The sequence below is a fragment of the Rattus norvegicus genome, chromosome 5, assembly GCF_036323735.1.
Source record: "Rattus norvegicus strain BN/NHsdMcwi chromosome 5, GRCr8, whole genome shotgun sequence".
In the NCBI taxonomy this organism is placed as follows: domain Eukaryota; kingdom Metazoa; phylum Chordata; class Mammalia; order Rodentia; family Muridae; genus Rattus; species Rattus norvegicus.
In genome coordinates this window covers 115,509,603-115,534,638 of record NC_086023.1, presented here as the reverse complement: position 1 = coordinate 115,534,638, position 25,036 = coordinate 115,509,603, and the positions used below count along the sequence as shown (strand labels likewise).

The 25,036-nt window shown below is 40.3% G+C and overlaps 1 protein-coding gene across 7 annotated transcripts in view; it reads right to left on the bottom strand.

Annotated features, from left to right (window-relative positions):
• Nucleotides 1–20,066, bottom strand: part of Fggy (FGGY carbohydrate kinase domain containing) — a 387,141-nt gene extending 367,075 nt beyond the window's left edge. For 3 of the 7 annotated variants that reach the window (XR_010066354.1, XM_063287376.1, XM_039109534.2), the window contains exon 1: nucleotides 6,985–7,007. The gene's annotated coding sequence lies outside the window, so the exon portion shown is untranslated. Of the gene's footprint in view, nucleotides 1–6,984; nucleotides 7,008–7,066; nucleotides 7,256–9,655; nucleotides 9,737–19,986 lie in introns of those variants that run through there. The other 4 variants (XM_017593260.3, XM_017593261.3, NM_001013932.2 and 1 more) reach the window with 4 other exon arrangements.
• Nucleotides 20,067–25,036: the final 4,970 nt, after the last annotated feature.

Genomic DNA, 25,036 nt, shown 5'->3' with positions numbered 1-25,036 from the left:
TCCATGCATCTCAGTGAACTCCTACACAGAGCAGCCATTTAGAACCAAGGATGTGGAGCTTCTCAATGGACTCCATAGTTTGATTATTAGATGTATTCATGCACTTGTCCAACTCCAAAATAAAAAATTCACGGCAGAGTTAGAAGAAGAAAAACAATTCACTTCATGTCTTCTTTGTATACAACTTCTGCCTAATAGTTATATTTATTATTTGTTATTTAGTCTTTTTATTCTTTTCTATATGTTATACTATATACACATAATCATTTGTTTACACACACACACACACACACACACATAGACACACACTCTCACACACACAACTTTGGTTTGTGATGTTTTTATTTACAAGATATTTTTAATTTTATGTGCATTAGTGTTTTGTCTACATGTGTGTCTACATAAGGGTGCCAGATCCCCTGGAACTGGAGTTACAGAAAATTGTGAACTGACAAGTGGGTGCTGGGAATTAAACTCAGGTCCTCTGGAAGAGCAACCAGTGCAGTGCTCTTAACCACTGACCATCTGCAAGCTTTTTTTATAATAAAGTTTAATTAAAAATATATATTACCCATTCTAATGTCTTCTCATCATATCTAAAACCTCTGTTTACACACACACACACACACACACACACACACACACACACGGGGCGGCGGGGGGGAGCAAAAGAGCACCCAGCCCAGTGTTTTCCCTGTGTCAGAATGTGAGGGAATGATAAAAATTATTTAGCCTGGATTTCATGGTGCACAAGCTTATGTTGCTGTGGTATGAGTGCTTTGCGGTATGTGTTCTTTGCACAGTGGGTACGGCCTTTATGGATGACATCAGGACGCTTATGTAAGAGACCCAGGAGGTACTTCAAGGAAAAGCTAATGTGCCTAGTAAAACTGCATATGGCAGCTAAGTGGTTTCTTGCCTTCTATCCCACTCAGCCTTTCTCTGAAGAATAAAGACGTATTTGTTACTGGCCCAGAAGCTGTGACTCATACTTAATGAGAACTTGGTGCTTTTCTGTGTTTTCTTTTTTCCTGTTTTGAGGATCGTCATGCTTTGTAATGAGCCATTTTACAAAGATAAATACAAGGTACCAAGATGTGTTCCAGCTAATATTTCTCTTTCTGTGATAAAGCAAGAAGAACATGGGAAGGAAAGAGTTGGTTTGCCTTACAAATCCAGGATCACAGCTGATTAAGGAAAGCCAAGGCAGGAGTTCAAGGAAGTAACTTGGAGGCAGCAACTGAAACAGAGACCATGGAAGGACAAGTGATTCCTGGATTGCTCCTCATGGCTTGTTCAGCCTACTTTCTTATACAACTCAGGACCACTTACTTGCCCAGGATTGGTGCTACCATAATGAGCAGGGCTCTCCTACATCAGTCATTAATCAAAAAAAAAAAAGAAAAAGAAAAAAAAAGAAAAGAAAAGAAAAGAAAAAAAAAGAAAATCCAATGAATGAACTTGCCCATAGGCACCTGATCAAGGTGTTTTCTTAACTGAGGTTTATCTTCCCAGACAACTCTAGTGTAACAGTTTGAATCAGAATGGCCACACAGGCTCATATATCTGAATGCTTGGTTCCTCTGTTGGTGGAATAGTTTGGGAAAGATTAGTAGGTATGGCCTTGTTGAAGAAACTGTGTCACTGGATGTGGAGATGATGATTTTTGAGGGTTTGAAAGTCCAACCCATTCCCAGTTAACTTGTGTATTCGTGCTTCTCTCTCTCTCTCTCTCTCTCTCTCTCTCTCTCTCTCTCTCTCTCTCTCACACACACACACACACACACATTGTGGTTGAGATTTGAGCTCAACTAGTACTGCTCCAGCATCATGCCTGCCCGCCTTACCTGCCTGCTGCCATGATCCTGCCTTGATGGTGATGAACTAACCCTTTCAAACAGTGAGCTACAAGTTAAATGCTTTCTCTTATAAGTTGTATTGGTCATGACATTTTGTCACAGCAACTAAGACATGAAGCTACTAAATGAATAAATAAGGTTGGGTAATGGTTAAATCACCAACTTTTAAAAACCATGGAGCAATCACCTACACACACACACACACACACACACACACACACACACACACACACACACAGCTTGTGGCCAAATGTGGTCCAACTCCTAAGGTAATCATGAATAAAATCTGACTCATCAGAAGACAACTCAAACTGTACCAACAAACTTTCTCTTAGAGCAAATGAAACTCTAGATCTCTCATGTCCTTTTAGGTAAAAACCATGTTTGTCGTTTGTGTTTTCTCTGCCTCTTCCTTCCCTATCTTCTCCTCCCCTCTTATCCTCTACATAACCTTTGTGTTCCCATAAAACAGCCCTCACCTGTTTATAAAGCCTTCTGTTGCCCTCCTTACCCTTCCCTTTGCAGAGGGGTGAAAGGTTATATAAGACACACTACTATAAGCACTGCTTCTCCGATTCACACAGAGAGGAAGCAGAAATTCTGAAGAAGATCTCAAGGCTCAGTGTAGAAGGAAGAGTCCATATTCAAATTGAAGTCTGCCTAGACAGGAATAGAATAACTACCATGAGGCCTCCCCAACTAATCAAACTGCCTTGATCCAACTTATCTTGAGAAGTTTTATCAGTCATCAGAAATTAAAAATGTCTTCTTCACTGTTCAGAAAAATGCTGCCTTCATAGTCCTTGTTTTATTATTTTTGCATATGAGTGTTTTGCCTGAATATATGTCTGTGTACCATGTACATGCCTGACACCCATTGAGGCCAAAAGAGGGCATCATATCCCTTGTGACTGGACTTACAAATGGTTATGAGCCACTGTGGGAAGGCTGAGAACTGAGCCCAGGTCCTCTGGAAGAGCAGTCAAGTACTCTTAACCTCTGAGCCATCTTTTGAGACTACTAATTTATATTATAGGAAAAGGGGGGATTAATGAGTCATAAGGTTGGAAGATTGTTAATACATAAAATAATCAAATAGATGTTTAACTAAAAAGAACTAAGGATTATCTTCCTCTAAAGAGTTCTAGAAGCACAATAATCAACAGTGTTGGTTTAAATAAGGATGCCCCATAGGCTTAGATATTTGAACACTGGTGCCCACTGGGTGGTGCTGTTTGGGCACATTATGGAGCTCTTAGTAAGTCTAGTGATCCTGAAGGAAGTGTATCACTGGGATAGGCTGTAAGAGTCATAGCTCTTGGACTTGTGTTTAGAGTTGAAGATGTGGCCTCTCAGCCTTCTGCTCTAGTCTCATCCTGCCATGCCTGTCCCACCATTACAGACCTCCCCTCTGGAACCTCAAACCAAAATAAATTCTTCCTTCACTAAGTTGCCTTGGTCATGATAGTTTATCATAGTAAGGGAAAAGTAACTAACTACCACAGCAACTAGTCTGTATATAATGGATTCCTCTTTGCGACTGTCATACTTCATAACAGGGAACCATCTTCCATAGAAAGGAAGGAGAGAAGGACAGAGTATCATTCTCATCCTAATTAGAAGAGTATCCATGCATCCTCATGGTCACCTCCCTTCCCCAAACCATACTGACACCCAAGTTCACTAAAACCATGGGCTTGGGTTGAAGATCTCTCGTTGTGTAGAATGGAAAATGTTCGAATTGGCACAAAGTGGGATGAGTACACTGCCTCAAATGCAAGGCCCTTTATCTTAATCCCTGAGAATGATGGCCACTACAAAGTTATAGCTGTAACATGGAAATTATATGCAAACATGAATTACTTGCAAGCACACTCTTCTTTCTGGGAAATGAATTCCTGACCCTTCTTTGAATTATGAATAATTTAAATATATATGCAGTTTCTCCACTATCACTTTCCCCTCCAAGAGGCTGCTGTTGATTTGTTCACATAATTAACTACAAAACGATTCTCTACAGAACTAACCAGTTCTTCAAATTAATGCCATAGTTATTAGCATTTTGGCCGAAATCCACAGTTTTTCCCAGAAATTCACTCAAATTAAAGCAGCAGAAGAACCCACCAACCTTAATGAGGATATCAGATAGACATCTCAGGCAGCCTCAGGGAAAGCCACAAAATCCATTCTGCACAACAAAACACCTGCCTGAGACAAAGGCCAGGATGGCTGTGGTCTTTGGTCTGTTTTCACGTGTACTTGTTCATGAAATGTGGACAAGTATCTTTAAGGCCCAGGGAAGACGACATAAAGCAGTAGTTTTAACTTGGGAGTCATGACCCCTTTTGTAGGTCAAATGACCCTTTCACAGAGGGCACTTATCAGATATCCTGAATATCAGATATTTACATCACAATTCATAATAGTAGAAAATTACAATCATGAAATAGCAATGAAAATAATTTTATGGCTGGGGATCACCACAACATGCGGAACTGTATTAAAGGGTCATGGCATTAGGCAGGTTAAGAGCCAGTTATCTGAAAACCAAATATTCAATTTGAAGAAATAAAATGGCCTGCCATTCCTCAAACACACCCCTGCCAGGATTATCTTGGGCTAAAGTACCAATGGTTAGGCCGATGCTCCTCCACTGGCCCTCCTGTCTACTTCCCTAGACCTTATTTTCTCCCTGGAATGAACACTGTATACGGTAAACCTGTAGGACTACTAGTTTGCTGCCTTTGGCTTACATGTTTTCTCTTTTGAAACATAAATAATAAGTGGGCATTCATACAGAGAGAATGAACACATCTCCAGCCTCAGAGGAGTGAGGGGTTATAAATCAAAGCAACACTGAGATATCATTTCGACATAACAAATTAGCGGACCTTAGAACTCTAAAAATAGCCAATTTCAGTTAGTGCATAGGCAGGTATACATTACACAGGAAAGCAACTCACTCAATCATTTGTCAAAAGATTGGCAGCATCTGTCAGCTTTTACAGTCTACCTTTACCCAACAGTTTAACTTCTAAGAACTGATGAAGTATTGGGTCACCATAAGCAAAACAACATGTCCACCCTAACACCTTTATAAATGCAAGAGCACCCTTGCAAAAAAAAGAGGAAATTAACACATTTATTGAGAAGAGAGTTTATAAGAATAATATATCAGCAGTTGAATAAAAAAGAGCTAGAGAAACAGGCTGCTCATAGAGTATTAACTTAAAAAGCAACCTGCCAAGCTGCTGAGCTAACAGGTTGAAGAGGGAGGATCAGTGTGAGCTCAAGGCTACTCTGTACTTAGGAGTGAGTTCCAAGCTAACCTGGGCTACAGAACGAGACCCTGTTTAAAAGAGCAAAATAAAAATGTAAAAAAGCTCTTACATTATAGAATATGTCGCCTTTTTGCATTATTTTTTAAAAGAATAGAGGCCTAAGCACACATGGTCATGCATACCTGGAACATTATTACTTAAGACAATCATAAGGATCAATTTAAATATTCTCCCCTCTGGTCCCATGCTCTTCCCCTGGGAGCTCACCAGAAAGTAATGTTTCCTGCATTTTTCCATAATTACATTCATATGCATCTAGGTTTTTCCTATTTAATTTTGAGCTTGCCTCTATCCTTAGTTAAAATATTCATGAATATTTTCTGTGGCAACCGAAGGTACTATAAACTTTACCCTTAGCCAAAGGCCTTACTACTCGTGCCTACAGCCCTGGAGTACCCACAACAACTCTCAGAGAACAGTACTTCGGAGAGGAGAGGTCTTCCCAGATCTCAGAGGACTTCAATCATCTGTGCTTTCCACCAGTGTCACAAGGCAACTTTTTAAAATCCTAAATTAGACTTACTCTAACATCAAAGTTACCACATAATTCCACTAACTGAGATTTTTGTAAGCTAAATGAGTCTGATATATCTACACCATTCCTGACTTTATAGATTTTTTTCCTATTTTGTGACCTTCACCCCTCCCTCCCACAGTCAATTAGCAGAAGAACCCAAGTGACTAAGCTTTCAGCTTTGTGTGTGAGGACTTCAGAACATCTCAGCCACAAGTCTAGATAGTCAAGGACTAGCAATAAACTCACCCTAATTAATCACTGCTTCCTCAGTCATCCCTGAACCCAGCCCCTACAAACAGTACTGTATACAGACACACCCACCCACCCCCTCGTCTGTTTGGTCTGGATAAGAATATAATTTTCCTTCATATAGCAAGCCCAATTCTTCCCTGAAACACACTATTCACTCTTTACTTCTAACCACGGAAGAGGAGAACTTCATTTTGGAATAGTTTCTACTGGTCATACCTCCAGGTCTAGCTCAATCTTGTGCATAGTGCCTTTTCTAAGAACAACTCCATTTGGGGGCATCTTATATTTCCTTCTAATACACTTCTTTGCCCATGATCCCCCTGGCTTTATATAGGAAAAAGTCCTCCACTATTACTGATGCCTTGGTACCTCAAAAATCCCTTTTTCACTTTCAAATAGTCCCTTCTATATATTTTATTCAAAATTTGTAGTTGACAATTTCTATTTCCAGCCAATATAGAGTTGTAAGAACCATATCCTCCACCCTTATACTGATTCTAATAATATTAAATATATAAATGTATGTCTCAGGTTGCTGGAAATCTGGCAACAATCATTACTACAGAAAAATTAGTAAGAAAAAAAAAAGATAATTCCTTCAATTGCTGCAGCTGAATGCCTGGGGACTATGTGCAAACTATGTCAGACATAGTGACACATGTGGGGATGGAGGACAAGAGAGGAGAGAGCTGCAGCAGGAAAACACCCAAAGCACAGCAGATCCAAGACAGAGAGGCAGAAGCAACAGGAAACACTACAGTAAAGATTCATAGTTTCATATCAACCAAGTTGAAAACATCGCTCACAGAGTGCTAGGCAAAATGCATAGTACAGAATAGTGTGGGCCCAACTGACAAGGCATAAAACAAAACTCCAGAAGGAGTCAAATTGTTTCCAAATAACTCATGCATGCCCTTGAACAAATCGCAAGTGTATTTACAAAAAGTACAAGGAGAAAAAAAAAAAAGAGCACCCGTGGTATAAATACATAATGGTTGTTATATAAGAAAATTACCATGCACAGGGCTGGGGAGAGGCTCAGCAAGTGGGAGGACCTGCTGCATATGTGTAAGGACATGAGTTTGAATGTCCATCACCTTAAGTTTCTTCCTTCCTTTCTTCCTTTCTTTCTTTCCTTCTTTCCTTCTTTCCTTCTTTCCTTAGCTCCAGAATTGTAGTAAAAACAGACTGATCCTGGGAGATTACTTCTGATTTGGGGTGCTTTTGTATGTTCTGGGTAAATAGAGACCCATTCATCCATTCACCTTTGTCCTCTTCGTATATCTCTAGAAGGCAAGAAAACGTGCCTTGGTCGTGAAAGCTATTCTGTGATGGAAGAGAAGAGATGGCTTTGTCTTTGATGGCTGCGTGCCTTTGTGGATTCTGAATTAAACTGAGAACTTCAGGTAGTTCTTGTACAACCAAAACCAGAGCTGCTGTAAGTGATCACAAAGGTGGCCATGTTCTATTGCCACTGCTTGACTCAAGACTGGTAATGAGATACAAGTGAGAGCCATTGGGCTACTGTCAAACCAGCCATAAGGTTTTGGCATGGATTTGAAGCTCAGAGAGAGCAAGATGTGTGTCAATGACATCCATATTTTGAACATGGGCATAAAGGCTGAAATAACTCTCTTTGCATCTATCTAAACAGGAACAAGCTGTCAAAAGAAGACAAGGATAGAAGCTTCAGTGTACAGAAAACAGTGAATGTCTTAGACCAGTGAGCTAGGGACACAGAAGGTGATGCTGGGCAAAGCAACATGCTCGCCTGCCATTTGTCAGGTTTACAAAGAGCTGCTCCAGTGGGATTTCTTCATGTTTTTGTTATGCTGCTGACATTTATCAACAGTTTGTGACTATCAATTGGTAATAGCCATTTAGATAGCAACCCTAATAATCCTTTGCTATAGTAAAGATATGTCAAACATAAAAAATAAATGAAAAATTAACACCCCAATTGAAAGACAGATTATCCACTGCTGATTTATTTAGTTTAATTAAATGCTGCCTACAAGAAGCTCAGTTTAAGCATAACGTGAAAAGCCAGAAGAGGCACATGATCTTCCATATCACAATGAAAAGGAACAAAGTCTCTCCATCAATATCCGACTAAGCAGGCTTAAAAATACACATGACCTAAACAATGACGAAGTAGATCTCTCTAGTAGAACTGTTAGCAGAAACCGTGAAATAACACAGGATGATTCACCAAAAGGACCAATTTGTACTGAATAGCTTTGCTACAGAACAGAAAGATGTATCAAAGCATACGGTTCCATTTATGTACCTGATCATAATATGATCGTGTAGTATTAGAATACATAAAGCAAACTATAAATGGAATGGTAGAGAAATCCATGTAAATGATTATGCTCTGGGTGACTGACAGGGACAGAAACAGTATACAGCTGAGCAAGGGTGTGATATACAATGGGAAATGATTTACCCACCCTGACAGATTGGTACTTCCAATGTTACACTGTTACTCTACTCAACCAGTATAACATGAGTGTTCTAATCAGAGTATAGTCTGTATTGGTTAGATAACTCTCACAAGATAACGAAAAAACCCAAAGGATTCAAGTCATATAAAGGATCATCTATGACCATGACAGAACTATAGATCAAGGATCAAAAGCTCTAGAGAAAATCCTCAAATGAATGTAAACTAATTAACATACTTCTTGAACACAACTATGCAATTTTAATGTGTTTAACTCAACGCAAATTAGAAGTATAGTGTGTGATTTTTTAGGACACGAGTAATGCCGGGCCTAGAAATTGACTGCATCAAACGTCAATAGGAGAAAAGTTTCAGTAAAACACACTTCAGCATCTCTCCTGAGGAAACTAGAAGGGAATGAACCCCATATATGCTGAAGAAAAGAAATAACAAGCTGTACAGAAGAAATAAGCACTTTTAAGACAGAAAAATGATGGGGAAAATAAATTTGACTAAAAGCTAACACTTTGAGAAGAACAAAACCATTAATATAACTCAACCCAAACTGATCATGAAAATAAAGAGAAAATGTACACACTGCCAATATTGAGAATTAGAGGGATGAAATTAGAATGGCTTCTATAGCTATTAAAATAACAGCTGGGAAATGTTTTGCACAGTAGCATGTTAATAAATTTGACAAATTAGTCACTTCATGTCACTCCCTTGAGGCACACAATCAAGCCTCACTCAACAAGAAACAGAATGGAATAATATTAACTGAACACAATAGCAAAGTAGCTTTCTGTCACCTCACCACAGCATACTGGCTGTGACAAGTAGACATGAATGAGGAGACCACTGGGAGAATGTGAGATAAAGTGCATTAAAAAGACTAAGAATAAGGTTCCCAGCACCTCCCCCAAAGAAGTGCCAAAAAGAAGCCCTAGGGTCCACAACTCTTTCCTAGGGGAGGGTGAGAGCAGGGCCTTCAGCCAGTGAGAAGCCAGCTGTTCCAGCTGTGCAGGACATCCCCCAAGGTACCCCATCATTCTTAACACCTGAAGAAGTCTGAGGATTAGGCAGCTGAGAGAGTGGGGTAAGGACCAGAAAGAAGGATCCATACTAATGGAGCTAGAAAGGCTACACTGCACATCACAGTAGCTAGGTTATCAGGAGCACCCTCCCCTGCTGCTGCCAACCTCTCCCTCTGGTCCAGAGATGATCTAAAGTGACTCACCTCAGCCTCCATGCACAGTCGGCAGGACTCTTTACAGACAGCTCACAAACAGACATGCAGTGGCTCAACAACTCTGCACAACTAGAAAAAGAGCATGCAAGTTTGATGGAGGAAAACAAATGTCTTTGCATGAAGAGAAGGCGCCTAATCTTATGGATGGCTTCCCAAAAAGAAACAAGGAAGTGAAGCAAGCACAGCCAGAGAACAGACCAGAGTGGCTCAAAACCCGAGGTCAGCTGAGCAAGGATGACTTTCTTTTCTCAACACTAATAAGTAAAGCCAAAATAAGATGACTGCTTGCTTGATTAAAGAAGACCACAAGGAGACAGTCTGAGAAGCATCTGCAGCACACAAACACACACACACACACACACACACACACACACACACACACACACACACACACACACACATGTATGCACACCAGTCGAGGAAATACCACAGAACAAAGACAAACATTAATTTTCATCAACTGAGACTAAGAAATTAAGACAAAAGAAATGCCTGACAAGGAATTTAAAGAAATTAAATAATTTGAAACAATCAATCACTTGACAGCAAAGAGCAGAGGGCATGAACAGGAACATATGCCATGTTTCTACCAAACCTACGTTTTCGGCTTTTAAACCACTCAGGGCCCGCCCCTAAAAATGGCGCTGCCCAAATTCAGGGTGCATCTTTCCCCTCAATTTACCCATTTAAGAAAAATCTCTCAGGCATGCCCACAGCCCAACCTTCTGTAGGTAATCCTCTACTAACAGCTGTCTCCCAGCTGATTCTTGACCATGTCTGCTTGATAACTAAAATGATATAATGAATTATGGGAGTTCCCAAAGGAGAAGAAAATAGGGCATGGATGCTACCTTAAATGAATAGCTGAAAACTTCTCAAATCCCGTGAAAAAATGTGCATGTTCAGGTCCGTGAGTCATAAAGGTCTACAAAGAGCTCAAATGTGTCCAATCCAAAGAGGGAGGCTTAGATACATCATTATATTGTCAAAAACACTCCTCCATTGTTGGTGGAATTGCAGACTGGTACAACCATTCTGGAAATCAGTCTGGAGGTTCCTCAGAAAATTGGACATTTCACTACATGAGGACCCAGCTATACCTCTCTTGGGCATATACCCAAAAGATGCTCTAACATACAACAAAGACACATGCTCCACTATGTTCATAGCAGCCTTATTTATAATAGCCAGAAGCTGGAAAGAACCCAGATGCCCTTCAACAGAGGAATGGATACAGAAAATGTGGTACATCTACACAATGGAATATTACTCAGCTATCAAAAACAATGACTTTATGAAATTCATAGGCAAATGGATGGAACTGGAAAATATCATCCTGAGTGAGGTAACCCAATCACAGAAAAACACACATGGTATGTACTCATTGATAAGTGGCTATTAGCCCAAATGCTTGAATTACCCTAGATGCACAGAACACATGAAACTCAAGACGGATGATCAAAATGCGAATGCTTCACTCCCTCTTTAAAAGGGGAACAAGAATACCCTTGGGAGGGAATAGGGAGGCAAAGTTTAGAACAGAGGCAGAAGGAACACCCATTCAGAGCCTGCCCCACATGTGGCCCATACATATACAGTCACCAAACTAGTTAAGATGGATGAAGCAAAGAAGTGCAGGCTATAGGAACCAGATGTAGATCTCTCCCCAGAGACACAGCCAGAATACAGCAAATACATAGGCAAATGCTATCATTAAACCACTGAACTGAGAACGGGACTCCCGTTGAATGAATCAGAGAAAGGATTGAAAGAGCATGAAGGGGCTTGAGACTCTATATGAACAACAATGCCAACCAACCAGAGCTTCCAGGGACGGGGCCGCTGCCCAGGGACTGTACATGGACTGACCCTGGGCTCCAACCTCATAGGTAGCAATGAATAGCCTAGTAAGAGCACCAGTGGAAGGGGAAGCCCTTGGTCCTGCCAGGACTGAACCCCCAGTGAACATGATTGTTGGGGGGAGGGTAGTGGGGAACACCCATGGAAAAGGGGAAGGGGAGAGGTTAGGGGGATGTTGGCCCAGAAGCTGGGAAAGGGAATAACAATCGAGATGTAAATAAGAAATACCCAAGTTAATAAAGATGAAAAAAAATGTTCAACAGCAGCAACAGAAAAGAGAATGTTACATACATAGAAGCCTTCATTAGAATACTCATGTGTTTCTCAGCAGAATTTTACAGATGGGAAGAGAACAGGATGAATACGCAATGCACTGCTTTTTATTTCCCTGTTTAAGAAAAAAATATAGCAAAATTATCTTTTAATAGCGAACAAGAGGTAAACAAGAAAAGTGGCCCCAGATCTACATCATTCATTGCTGGATCTGCTGGAAGGAGACCTAAGCAGGACCTTCAGGTTGGACTTAAAAGATCATAATGAATGGCATGAAAGGAGGTCACCGTCAAAACTTCCCAAAGGCAGATATATAGTCAAATTCAGAATACTTGAAGACCGCGACAGAGGCAGGTAAAGGACTTTTAACTTCAGCCTAATAGCTATGAGAGGTAAAAGTATTAAGACTAGCACCTACAGTAATTTAGTAATGAGGACACTGTATGAAATAAGTAAATCATGACAGAAATAAGGAGGTATATGTAAAGTTTTCATATGTAGTTAAGGTTGTGAATGAAAGTTCATTCATAATGTTTGAGAGAAAGCCCATGATAATGGACAGGCAAGATCTATGTGCTCTATGCACATACAACAGAGAACAAGAAAGAAGCCCATCTTATCATTATATTTAAAAAATTCCTCAAAGCACAAAAGACAGCAGGAGAGGATAAAGAAACAAAGGAATTGCAAATCAATTAATAAATGGGCAAGAGTTCATACCTATCAATAATTACTCCAGATATAAATTAACTAAATTCTCAAATCAAAAGATTAATTATATTTTAAGCCACAAGGATATGAAGCTAGGAATCAATAACAAGAAGAAAACTCAAAAATAAGAAACATACATTCTTGAACTAAATAAAGTTGAAACTAGAAGGGAAAAGTTGAAATCAGTGCAGAAATATAATGCCCAAAAGCTTACAGGAGGCAGCAAAAATAGTTCTAAAAGAGGAGACTATGCTGGTAAATGCCCATATAAATAAAATTCTGAAATAACCGAAGTTTTTATCTCAGAAGTATCAAAAGACCCAACATAGTAGAAATAAACAGAGATGAGAAAAATAATAAATAAGATCAATAAGATGAATTGGTATTTTGAAAAGATAAACAAAACGAAGCCTTTATTGATACTGAGGAACAAAAGAAAAGACAAAATTGAAAAGGAAAGAGAAGACATTTCTTCTAATAGCCCCCAAATAAAAGAAGGTCATAAGAAAGTAGTATATAAAATGTGTGCCCACGCTTTGTACAGGCAAGAAGAAATGACACACTTTCTAGAGGTATGCGATCTACACAGTGAGTCACGGAGAAACAGAAAGCTGATCAGACTCATACTGAGTGAAGGGATGACTCAGTATTTCAACATCTACCATGTGTGAATTTCTCACACAACTAACTTTAAAAAATATTTGATCAAGAGATAGTCCAGGGTCTAATGACTTAACTACCAACATCTAAGAAGAGTCCATACTATTCCTTCGTGACCACATGCCAATTCTATTCTACATAGTCTGCAAGTCCAAGAAAAATAATAAAAAAAAAAGCATCAAAATTGGGAAGAGAAGAAAAAATAATTTATTTGCAGGCATCATCTCTGATTCTTATTCATGTTCACATGTATGGTGAATGTAAACATGTTCACATGTGTGTCCACATGATTATGGATGTACAGAAACATATATGTCTGTAAGGAAGCCAAAGGTTGACATACAGGTGGCATCGAACCCAGGTCTGCATGCTTAAGTGCTATCCCTTTAGCAATCAAGCCATGTCCCCAGCCCCTGACATATTATTTTACACACACACACACACACACACACACACACACACACACACACACAGCTATGGCTACAACTAATAATAGTAAGATGCCAGCAAGATACAAAATCAGCCTACAAAAATTGTCTGTGTTTCTATTCATTACCCATATATCCTTAAATAAATAAATAAATAAATAAATAAATAAATAAATAAATAAATAAATAAGAAAACAATCCCAACTACAAAAACATTTTTTAAATGATAAACAAAAGGTTAGGAAAAATTTTTTTAATTTTTTTTTATTAACTTGAGTATTTCTAAATATTTCGAGTGTTATTCCCTTTCCCGGTTTCCAGGCAAACATCCCCCTAATCCCTCCCCCTCCCCTTCCTTATGGGTGTTCTCCTCCCCATCCTCCCCGCATTGCCGCCCTCCCCACAACAATCTAGTTCACTGGGGGTTCAGTCTTAGCAGGACCCAGGGCTTCCCCTTCCACTGATGCTCTTACTAGGATATTCATTGCTTCCTATGAGGTCAGAGTCCAGGGTCAGTCCATGTATAGTCTTTAGGTAGTGGCTTAGTCCCTGGAAGCTCTGGTTGCTTGGCATTGTTGTTCATAAGGGGTCTCGAGCCCCTTCAAGCTCTTCCAGTTCTTTCTCTGATTCCTTCAATGGGGTCCTATTCTCAGTTCAGTGGATTGCTGCTGGCATTCGCCTCTGTATTTGCTGTATTCTGGCTGTGTCTCTCAGGAGCAATCTACATCCGGTTCCTATCAGCCTGCCCTTCTTTGCTTCATCCATCTTGTCTAATTGGATGGCTGTATATGTATGGGCCACATGTGGGGCAGGCTCTGAATGGGTGTTCCTTCTGTGTCTGTTTTAATCTTTGCCTCTCTGTTCCCTCCCAAGGGTATTCTTGTTCCCCTTTTAAAGAAGGAGTGAAGCATTCACATTTTGATCATCCGTCTTGACTTTCATTTGTTCTAGGCATCTAGGGTAATTCAAGCATTTGGGCTAATAGTCAATTATCAATGAGTGCATACAATGTGTGTTTTTCTGTGATTGGGTTACCACACTCAGGATGATATTTTCCAGTACTAACCATTTGCCTATGAATTTCATAAAGTCATTGTTTTTGATAGCTGAGTAATATTCCACTGTGTAGATGTACCACATTTTCTGTATCCATTCCTCTGTTGAAGGGCATCTAGGTTCTTTCCATTTTCTGGCTATTATAAATAAGGCTGCTATGAACATAGTGGAGTATGTGTCTTTTTTATATGTTGGGGCATCTTTTGGGTATATGCCCAAGAGAGGTATAGCTGGATCCTCAGGCAGTTCAATGTCCAATTTTCTGAGGAACCTCCAGACTGATTTCCAGAATGGTTGTACCAGTCTGCAATCCCACCAACAATGGAGGAGTGTTCCTCTTTCTCCGCATCCTCGCCAGCATCTGCTGTCACCTGAGTTTTTGATCTTAGCCATTCTCACTGGTGTGAGGTGAAATCTCAGGGTTGTTTTGATTTGCATTTCCCTTATGAGTAAAGATGTTGAACATTTCTTTAGGTGCTTCTCAGCCATTCGGCATTCCTCAGCTGTGAATTCTTTGTTTAGCTCTGAGCCCCATTTTTTAATAGGGTTATTTGTCTCCCTGCGGTCTAACTTCTTGAGTTCTTTGTATATTTTGGATATAAGGCGTCTATCTGTTGTAGGATTGGTAAAGATCTTTTCCCAATCTGTTGGTTGCCGTTTTGTCGGTTAGGAAAATTTTAACTGAAGGTGTGAAAGATCTTCTAGTGAGAAGAAAGGCCTTTGATGAAGCTATACCATTCCTGGGCATGGACACCAAGGACACTCCATCTTACCATAAGGACACTTGCTCAGTTATGCTCATCACAGCTTTATTCACAAGAGCCAGAAACTACAAACAACCCAGATGTCCCTCCACCGAAGAATGGATAGAGAAAATGTGATACATTTACACAATGGAATATTAATCAGCTCTTTTTAAAAAAAAAATGACATCAAGAAATATACCGTAACTGGAAAAAGTCATCCTGAGTAAAGTAACCTAGACCCTGAAAGCCAAGTATAGGATGTATTCATTTATAAGTGGAGATTAGTTCTTAAGTAAATGATAATCAAACTAAATCCCACAGACCCAGACAGGTTAGGTTATGAGGGGGATCCAGGAGGTAAGTGTTGACTGGGGATGAGTGGGGCAGGAGCAGGAGGAATCAGGTGCAGGAGGATGAAGGGGTAAAAAGGATGGTGGGAGAGAGAGCAGGGAGAAACAGGTATAATTGAGGTGCACCTGGTGAGTGGAAACCTAAAGCAGTGGAAACATCCAGGACTCTCTGAGGGTGAGCCTAGTGAGAAATGAAGGACGTGAGCACTGGAGTACTAGTGAGTGCTGGAGGATGTAGAATATGAGTGGGCTACCTTTGTAACCAGGGAAGTCTTCCAGTGGAGCATTGGGCTGCATTGGACTGACCATGGGGAAACAATAAGTTTACTGGCTTACTTATAAAGCATGGGTTAGAGATTATTGACAGGAGCTTAGAAGGCTCCAAAGCAGCCATACTGGAAAGTCTTCACCCAGTGTAGATATTGGCTCCCCAGTAGTCATATGTATGGAAACCCCTTCCCGAGTTTGCACCATCTGACTCTAGCACCTCCTCTAGAACCTAAGGCCACAGGTAATTGGGGAATAATTACCAAAAGAATGGTGGTTTACTCTGATGAGGGTGCTAGGACTCCTCCTACATTCTCTGTCTAGGCAAGAAGGCACAGTTCACTCATTAGGATGTCAGTAGTTCTGCTTTCAGGATAACATCTTGCATCGCTATGCTAAATTCCAAAAAAATAAAAAATAAATAAATAAACCTTGAACAGTAATAGGGTTTTGGTGTCTATAGAAGGCTTGGAACAAAAATCTCCTGCAATAGGTAGCAATGAATATTCTAGTAAGATCACCAGTGGAAGGGGAAGCCCTTGGTCCTGCTAAGACTGAACCCCCAGTGAACGTGATTGTTGGGGGGAGGGCGGGAATGGGGGGGAAGGATGGGGAGGGGAACACCCATAAAGAAGGGGAGGGGGAGGGATTAGAGGGATGTTTGCCCGGAAACCGGGAAAGGGAATAACACTCGAAATGTAAATAAGAAATACTCAAGTTAATAATAATAAAAAAAAAGAAATACAAATGAAAGCATCCAAAAATCTGCAAAAAAAGTATAATCACAGGAAAATTGATACTTAATAAAATATTAATATTTTCAGATTTTCACATAGTACTTTTGGTTTTAAAGAAGGTTTCTGATAATTTTGTAAAAAACATCAATAGCAAAAATGAAATATTCATTATTAGAAAAAATACTAGTGGTATGTTTTTGGAATAAATTTAATAAAAAAAGGATTAAAAGTCCATGAATCATTGATATAGATATATAGATATAGATATATAGGTATATATCTATATCTATATATCCCACATTTGTTAGTCAGAAATGAAAGTGTCCCCTTATTACACATTTTTATATTACCTTCACTTTTTAAATAAAATTTAATTTTGGAAGCAAAAAAAAAAAATCTCCTGCAGATACAGGGGTCAGAGGAATTCTGTGATGTCGCCACTATGTAGAATCTAAAAGGCTCCAACTCCTTAAAACGGAAAATAAAATGGTAGTTACCAGCAAGTGGGAGGTAGGAAACATGAGATGATGGTCAACAACTATAAACTTTAAGTTATAAGTTGAAAATTTTCTGGAGATCCAGTGTAAACATGTGATAAAGTTAGCATTATATTCTTGCAGTTTGTTCATAGAGCAGAATTTAAAATTATTGATCACCAAAGAAAAAGAATGCGCTAGATGGTGTGTGTGTGTGTGTGTGTGAGTATCGTATCATTTACACTGAATATATGTGAATTGTGTTAGTTATATCCCACTAAAGCTAGGAGAGGCAGACTAAAACATAATCTGGGTAGGCCTGTGGTGATAAATGTGAAATGTGAACATTTTAAAATGTTTGTGTCTGGGAAATTAGTAAAACACACTACCGGTGTATCTGTGTGATATCTGTGTGACTATTCCTAGAAAGGATTAACTACGAGACAAGACCCACCCGGGGCCATGAATGGCACCATCTCATGGCAGGCTGTGACTGAACGGGGATAGAGAGAAAGCCCTCCAGTGAAACATACTTTTTCTTTCTCTCTTTTGTTGAGGGTCATCTTGTGTATTGTATAACCAATGTGCTGTTAAGAGTGTTCCCCCATTAATTCCTGATTAGTCCGATAAAATGCTCCTTTTCTTACGATGATAATCTCTATATAATAAAAATAATTCTGAAACAACTACAAAAACTATCATGCAAGAACTGCATTCAAAATGTTCAGTCCATTTGTGTTTGGCAACAATTAGATAACTCTATTATGTGTTCTATCTTGGTGAGTCCAGAGTTCTGCACCTAAATCGTTTTCTATCATAACTTGTATTACTAACCTAAAAACATCTTAGACATAAAAACATCTTCCACCCATCCTTTATGATGTGCGCTGTTCCTACCGTGATGAACTGAAATCATGAGCTAAAATAACTTTTCCTGCCTTAAGTTACTTTTCCCGTGGGTTTCTCACAGCAATAGGAAGTGTAAGGAGGCTTTTAGATCAAAAGGCTTTGTACTTGGCATCCCTTACATACAATACTAGGCCCAGGTGGCTTTCCTAGTGAGTTCCACTCATCATTAGAGAGAAAATGTGTGTGTGTGTGTGTGTGTGTGTGTGTGTGTGTGTGTGTGTGTGTAAAATACTCCCTGACTGATTCTTTAAGGCCAAAATTAGTCAGAAAACATAACTCAGAAAATGCAAGAAAGGAAAATTACAAATCAATATCCATTATCAACAATGATACTAGAATGCTTAAAATCTCAGCAAATGGAATCTTAACTATACAGTTAATTATATGCCAATCACTCCTCAATAGGACTGCTACTTACTACCCAGCTGAGAACACCTCTCTTCCTGTGATCATCTCAGAGTTAGATGGTCTCTATGGCACAGTCCAGACAAGCAGCCATCTCAGACTTTCCTTGTGCTTAAGAGTTTAAAGATAGGGCTTTGCCCAAGCTGTTTTGTTGTTGTTGTTGTTGTCATCGTTGTTGTCTTTTAAAAAGCTAATAATTGACTGTGGTTTTTAGATAAAGGCTATAGAAAAGGAACTAAATTCCAGAAGACAGAGCCCACCAAAATTCATCACAGCCTGAGTGAGAGCCTGGACTCCTTCCCAAAAACACAGTGTTCCACCTTCTGGGTTTTTTCCCTTCTCCAATCTGCAAACTTTGACTTCCTAATCCTATGCCGCTCCCCCCTCAAAAATAATCATCCACAGGCCCTCCTCACCCTTATTTTCCACCCCCCAACCCTGTGATAGTCAGTAGCGGTCCTTTGGGGCGCTCACTAGTACAGCCAGGGTAGAAGCTTTTAAGTCAAGATCAAGCATGACAGCTGCATTAACAGGACACTGCAGAAGACAGAACAGCAGCAGCCACAGCTAGCAACAGGAAAGGGAACATCAGGACTCACATAGCTCACAGTGAAGACCAGAAACCCCTTAAAAAGAACAGGAAAATGAAACGAGACAAACCTACAAATCCACAAAGGCAGTAATTGTTCCTTACTCTTCTGCTCCCTAAAAGCACAATCCAATGGGACCTTTAGAATTGACACTTCCCATTTGATCTACGGATCAAACTTGGCCATAGCTTGCCCTTTAATTAGGGGAAGAAGTTGGAGCTAACAAATAAGCAATGCCCCAGTGAAATGCTCCAGTGACAGAGGAGTTCCCCTACAGTGAGTGTCTCCATCCTGAAACGGACAGGACCAGGACGTTCAAGAAAACGGAAAGATTCCCCTATATCCCTGCTAGTCTACAGCCCTGTAACAAGACAGATGGCATTATCCCTTTTAAACTGACGTCGCATCAAACACAATCTCCACCAGCTCAGCTTCTAAAACCTTAAACAGCTCCAGTCCTGAAATGCCTTTACACTGACAAACTTTAATTCAAAGACTTAAAATGTTTAGAGAATTGCCCCCAAATTTGGTGGGGCGGGAGGGGGCGGGGTTGCAAAATTCTTTCTGGGAGAAAGATAAACACTTTATTTAATTAACTGTAAACTACTCAGGGAGATAGGGCCTTAGGCCCCAGACATCTGTGGGGCAGTGGTTGGGATGCAGTAAAGGCCTCTCCCTTGGGCAAGACACCTCACCCAGAATACACTGGAAACTGAAAGGCGAGCAGATGGCCTGGCTGGAGCGAGACCCAAAGGTGAAGGAGGGAAACATCTAGCAGGCTAGAGAAGCTTTTTGTTAGGAGCCGGCTGAGAGCCTGCGTGCCTGCAAGAGCCCCTGGGAGGGTCACTTACTTGTCCAATATGAAATCACATTCTAGCTAGCAGGCCAGCAGGCCACCAAGCACAGCCGCACCGCACCCAGCAGGGCGGTCCAAACAAGCTGTGACTCCGCCTGCCTCTGTGCAGCCACTCCAGCAACCCTTGTAAGGCGTATCCTGATTGGTCCTTTGAAACGGGCACCAGGAATGGTCAGTACTTGTGAGCCCTTCCCCTTCCCGCTACACTGCAAGTCCTGGCTTTGCGTTTCAAACTCCTTAGATCGCTGCCTGGACTTTAAAGCCTCTAAGGCAACAGAGACTGCTCAATCTAAGCAATCCCCTCTGAGCGCCTTCTCTCCTAGCCCATCCTGCAGTATCTAATGGACTGTTAAATCCCTCGGCTGAGCACCAGGGTTGCTTGTGGGCTTACAATTCCTCGAACCCTTTATACCCAGTGCTTTTCAGGAATTCTCTCACTTCATCGTGTGCTCTAGTCTTTGAGGTAAAGATTACAGTAAATCTCAAAGAAAAATGGGCCCCTGCCTTTGAGAAGTTGACGGACGAGTTGATACTGACCTTTCCAGTAAGCTACATGTTTTCCATCCTTATCGCTAGACACTGAGAGCCCAAAACCGGTTTGGGTTTTTACTGGAGACTATCCCAAGTTGTGAAGGCCAAACCTTCTGAATAATAACAGGGACTTCCTGAAACAGACCTAATGTATTTATTATGTTAAGACTGGTATCCACATGACTTGAGAGTAAGCAAGTGATCTATCTCTCTTGGTCATCCAGGTGAGAACTCTGTCTTGGTGAGGCTGAGGCCACAGGATTAGTCCTGCACCCTGCTGCAGGTCTTGCTTTAGATTTAATTTCCTCTACACAAGCAGTCTCAACCTGCTTTGGTGTCCATATCTCAGATATTTACATTATGATTCATAAGGATAGCAAAAGTAGATATGTGAAGAAGTAGCAAAAAAAAAATAATTTTATAGTTGAGTCATTACAACAAGAGGTCACTACAAAAAGGGTCTCAGCTTTAGGACAGTTGAGAGCCACTGATCTACACTACGACTGCGTTTCTTGGATGCTTAATACACAGAATACATCGTCCCAGCTCTTTCTTAATATATCCCAGCAATGGAACATTCCTGCTGCTTTGTGGACTGTGGTCGGGTGTGAAAGCATAAAAGGTCTCCTCTTTGCTGAACATAGATTAGTGTGCTGGCCTGAGTGGATAGCTGTCTCTAGTCTTTGGTATATTTGCTATGTTTTTTTTTTTTTATTTGTTTCCTCTTGAATAGCATACTATCAGTAGCAAAAGTCGCCTTGTGCCTGGGCCCCCAGCAGCCATTCTAAACTATAAAACCACACAGAGGAAAGAAACATGGTGAAAAGCTTGGGTTCATAATGCAGTGTAGACCAGACCAGGGGGAGTCCAAAAGACCCTGCAGCTCACCTACCACTAGAAATCGGGTGACTAACCTCTGTTGTTGTAAAAATATAAAAATAAAAAAGAGTAGAGTTGTCTTTTACCCCGCTTAGGTCCGCACCGCGGTGTCCCAAGATATCTGCTAGATATCTTGGCGGAAACACAGCCCAGCCGCACACTTTCCTACACTCAACCCCTCACATAAAAGAACACACAACACAATAATCTTTGACCCAATTGGTAAGATATAATTGTCCACTTAAACATATTAAGCCCAGTGCCATCCATCCCTTGAGAACATTAATAACAACCTGTAAATACACAAAGCAGAATCTTAACATCACCTGTCATCGCTTCTCCCCTCTCTCCGTCTCATCTCTCCTCCTTTCTCTCCTAGTCTCTTCCTCTTCCTTCAAACTTCTCTCCCGCCCATCCTTCCTTCTCCTCCAATGATAGGCCTCCTTCTATCCTGTACCTGTCCCTCACCTGTACTTTACAAATTCAATGGGGAGGTGGTTCTGGTGAAGTCACCTGAGTTCTGAGCACATGACTAGGCAGCTGTCCTTGGGGCAGTGGAATTAGCATCAAAATACAGATAACTTCAGGGCAAACCACAAGAGACCTCTACTACGCAACCCTCTGAAACCACATCACATAAATGTTTTGCAAAAGGTTGTATACTTAATACACACAATACATTGCCCCAACTCTTCCTTCATATGGCCCAGAAATGGAATGTGCTTATTGCCTCATGGAATATGGAAAACACCCATTTCACGCTACAACTTATGGGAAGAAATAACAAATCCTGAGTACTTCATAAAATACTGACTATGACACGAGGTGGCTGAAAAACAGAAGAGAAAATGACACCACGTGGAAGGCAGCAAGTGCACGGTTGACCTTTCTTCATTCACAGTCTGATCTCTGAAAATCTAACTCACTCCAAGAAACCAACATCAATCTCATTGGAACACAATGTTCCCAGTGGCATATTACCTCCCACAAGTCCTCGCAGCTTACAGGTTCTGCCACTTGTAAACATCGCTGCACTAGGGATCAAGCTTCCTGCATGTGAATCCTTTAAAGACTGGCTTGAAGCATAACTAGACCACAGCTGTGGAGTTTACAGATATACACACATGCCGCTCACTCTTATATTACACATACGTAGTCACATAACTACAAATTAAGTCATGATACAGAAGGATAAACATAGACACACACATACATAGGCACACTGATAGAAATCACACAACCATATGTGTAGCCAAACACGCTTTGTACAACCATATTTGTATAGTCTTATATTGCCACTTCAGACTCACATATCAGACACATAGAAATCCATATAATTATTCAGAGGCACACAAGCACATAAAGTTAGAGATACAAAAAAGCATGTGTACACAAGTAAACAGATTTATGCATAGACATAGGCATGAATACATAACATCATTAACATAAACAATTCCCATCCGTTCTACATGACAGACTCTGTTAACAAATGTTCTACAGGGAAAAGAAGAATGAGTTCCCTTTTTGCAAATGTTCATTGTTTTCATTCAGTAGTCCTCGAGAGTTTGATGACAATATATAGAAGTAAAATGAAATGTGCTCTTCATCATTTTACTTCTATATATTGAGAGCACACTCAGAAATGATAGTGGCATCTGAGTGTTAAGGTCTGTCATTATAAAAAATTAATGACTTTTAACCCTATTACATAACATATGAACCAGAATTCCTCTTGGATCATATATTCTGAAATATTTATTACTCCCATCTCCTTGAATAGTTTGAATGCCTCTGGAGTGGTAAGTAATATAAAGACTTAGGATGGTTCATTATTAAAGATTATACATAATTCTTTTCCTTGCCTGAAAAACTGTAATTCAAGTTTGTTGAAACAAATAGCCACTTTATTGGTTCACATAATTGGGTGATTTAAGAAGAAAGTGAAACTCAGAAGAGTCATCCAGGAATACCAATTATGTCTTAAATGACCATTTATTCTCCAGGTTTCATCTCCTAATTTCTATGATTGCTCCACACTCCAGTGGGATCACGCCACACAGCAGAAAATGTGGCAAGCAAGTGTTTTAACGTCACCATCCATCATGAATCTTGGTGGGAGAAAGATGGTAGTATCTTCACAGTCACAGTTCTTGTAAAGATACCAGATTCGCGTCCAGCCCTAGGATAGGCTGGGAAGATGTATCTCAGACTGGTGAAAGAGACGGGATGGGGAGGATGAATAGATATTATAAGGCCATGAATGGATCTCAAAAAAATTGTACTGAGGAAAAGTAGAACAGAGAAGACCACGCGAGCTTTGTGAGAGCATTTATAGGAAATGATGAACTCACATTCTGGGACAGCATTTTGTGCTGTTATGAACATCAAGACAAACTATAGTGAAGGAAAGTAAAGGACCTAGAGTGGCTTGAGGAGGGAAATTGACTGAGCCAAACTGTACATGGACATGAGGAAACTGTCCCAGTCAGCGTGAATGTTGAAAGCTTTGGTAGATGTTCACGTTTCATAAACACATCTATTTGGAATTACATGTTTCGTGTTGTGTCGGTTTTGCACCAAATGTATAAAACATTAGGTAGCACAGCTGAAAGTAAGGGGTCATGGGAATGATGGAAGGATTAGCAATCGAAAGGGTCTGGTAGTTGGTGGATTTGGATGATGGGCACACAGAGGCTCATTAAATTCCTTGTTTACTTCGAATATTTAAGTTTTTTTTCCTAAGAACACATGTTGTAAAGCACAATAATTCGAAACTATGTAGTAATTAGAATGAAGTCAATGAAGATTGAGTGCTAAGGCTCAGCAAAACCCGAAACAGCTCCTTGCTAAGGAAGTGGAGGTGTGGGCCAAGTGAAGGAGTGGCTCTTGGAACAGGCATCCCATGGGTGTGACACTGAACTTGAGATTTGAAGACGAAGAAGTCACAGCAGTGCCCTGAAGAGCCAGTGGTGATCAGAGAGCACTGTGGTACTTTGAGGGAAAATGACAGAGGGGCAGATAATGGCCAATGATTTGTGCTCATGGTAAATAATCCTTCCAGCATAGTATTCATGGCAGCCATGTAAACAGGACATAGGAGTCCCAGGCAGCATACCCACAGGGTAGTGTTGAGTAATCTAAGCGAGATGTAACCCTCTGGTGCTACTTTCCTATCTACCAAATGAGAGAATCAAGAAATGTATACTTCTAAACACTAGGAAAGGTTCTAGAACCACATACCGTGTCAAAGAAAGAAATAGAATGCAAGATCCAAGAACATAAAATTCCAAGAACCTCCCTAATGCCATGTTTAGTGTAGTAGAAGCAGAACGGTGTTATTTAGCATTAAATATCACTTGAATAAGGAAATATCTTGTGACAGGAAATGTGAGCTGTCAGGGTGACGCAGTGCCAGGTCACCATCGCGTATGTGTACTTGGTTATCGTTCTATACAAAATGAGTAGACACCTTGTCATTGAGATTTCAGTGGACAAAGCACCTACAAACCTCTTCAGGAACAAATGGGAGCTTCAATTGTATTCTGAGAAACTTCAATTTGTGACATACAGTAAAATAAAAGAGATAATACTAGCATCTAAATTTCCAAACCAGTAACGGTCACCTTACAGACATT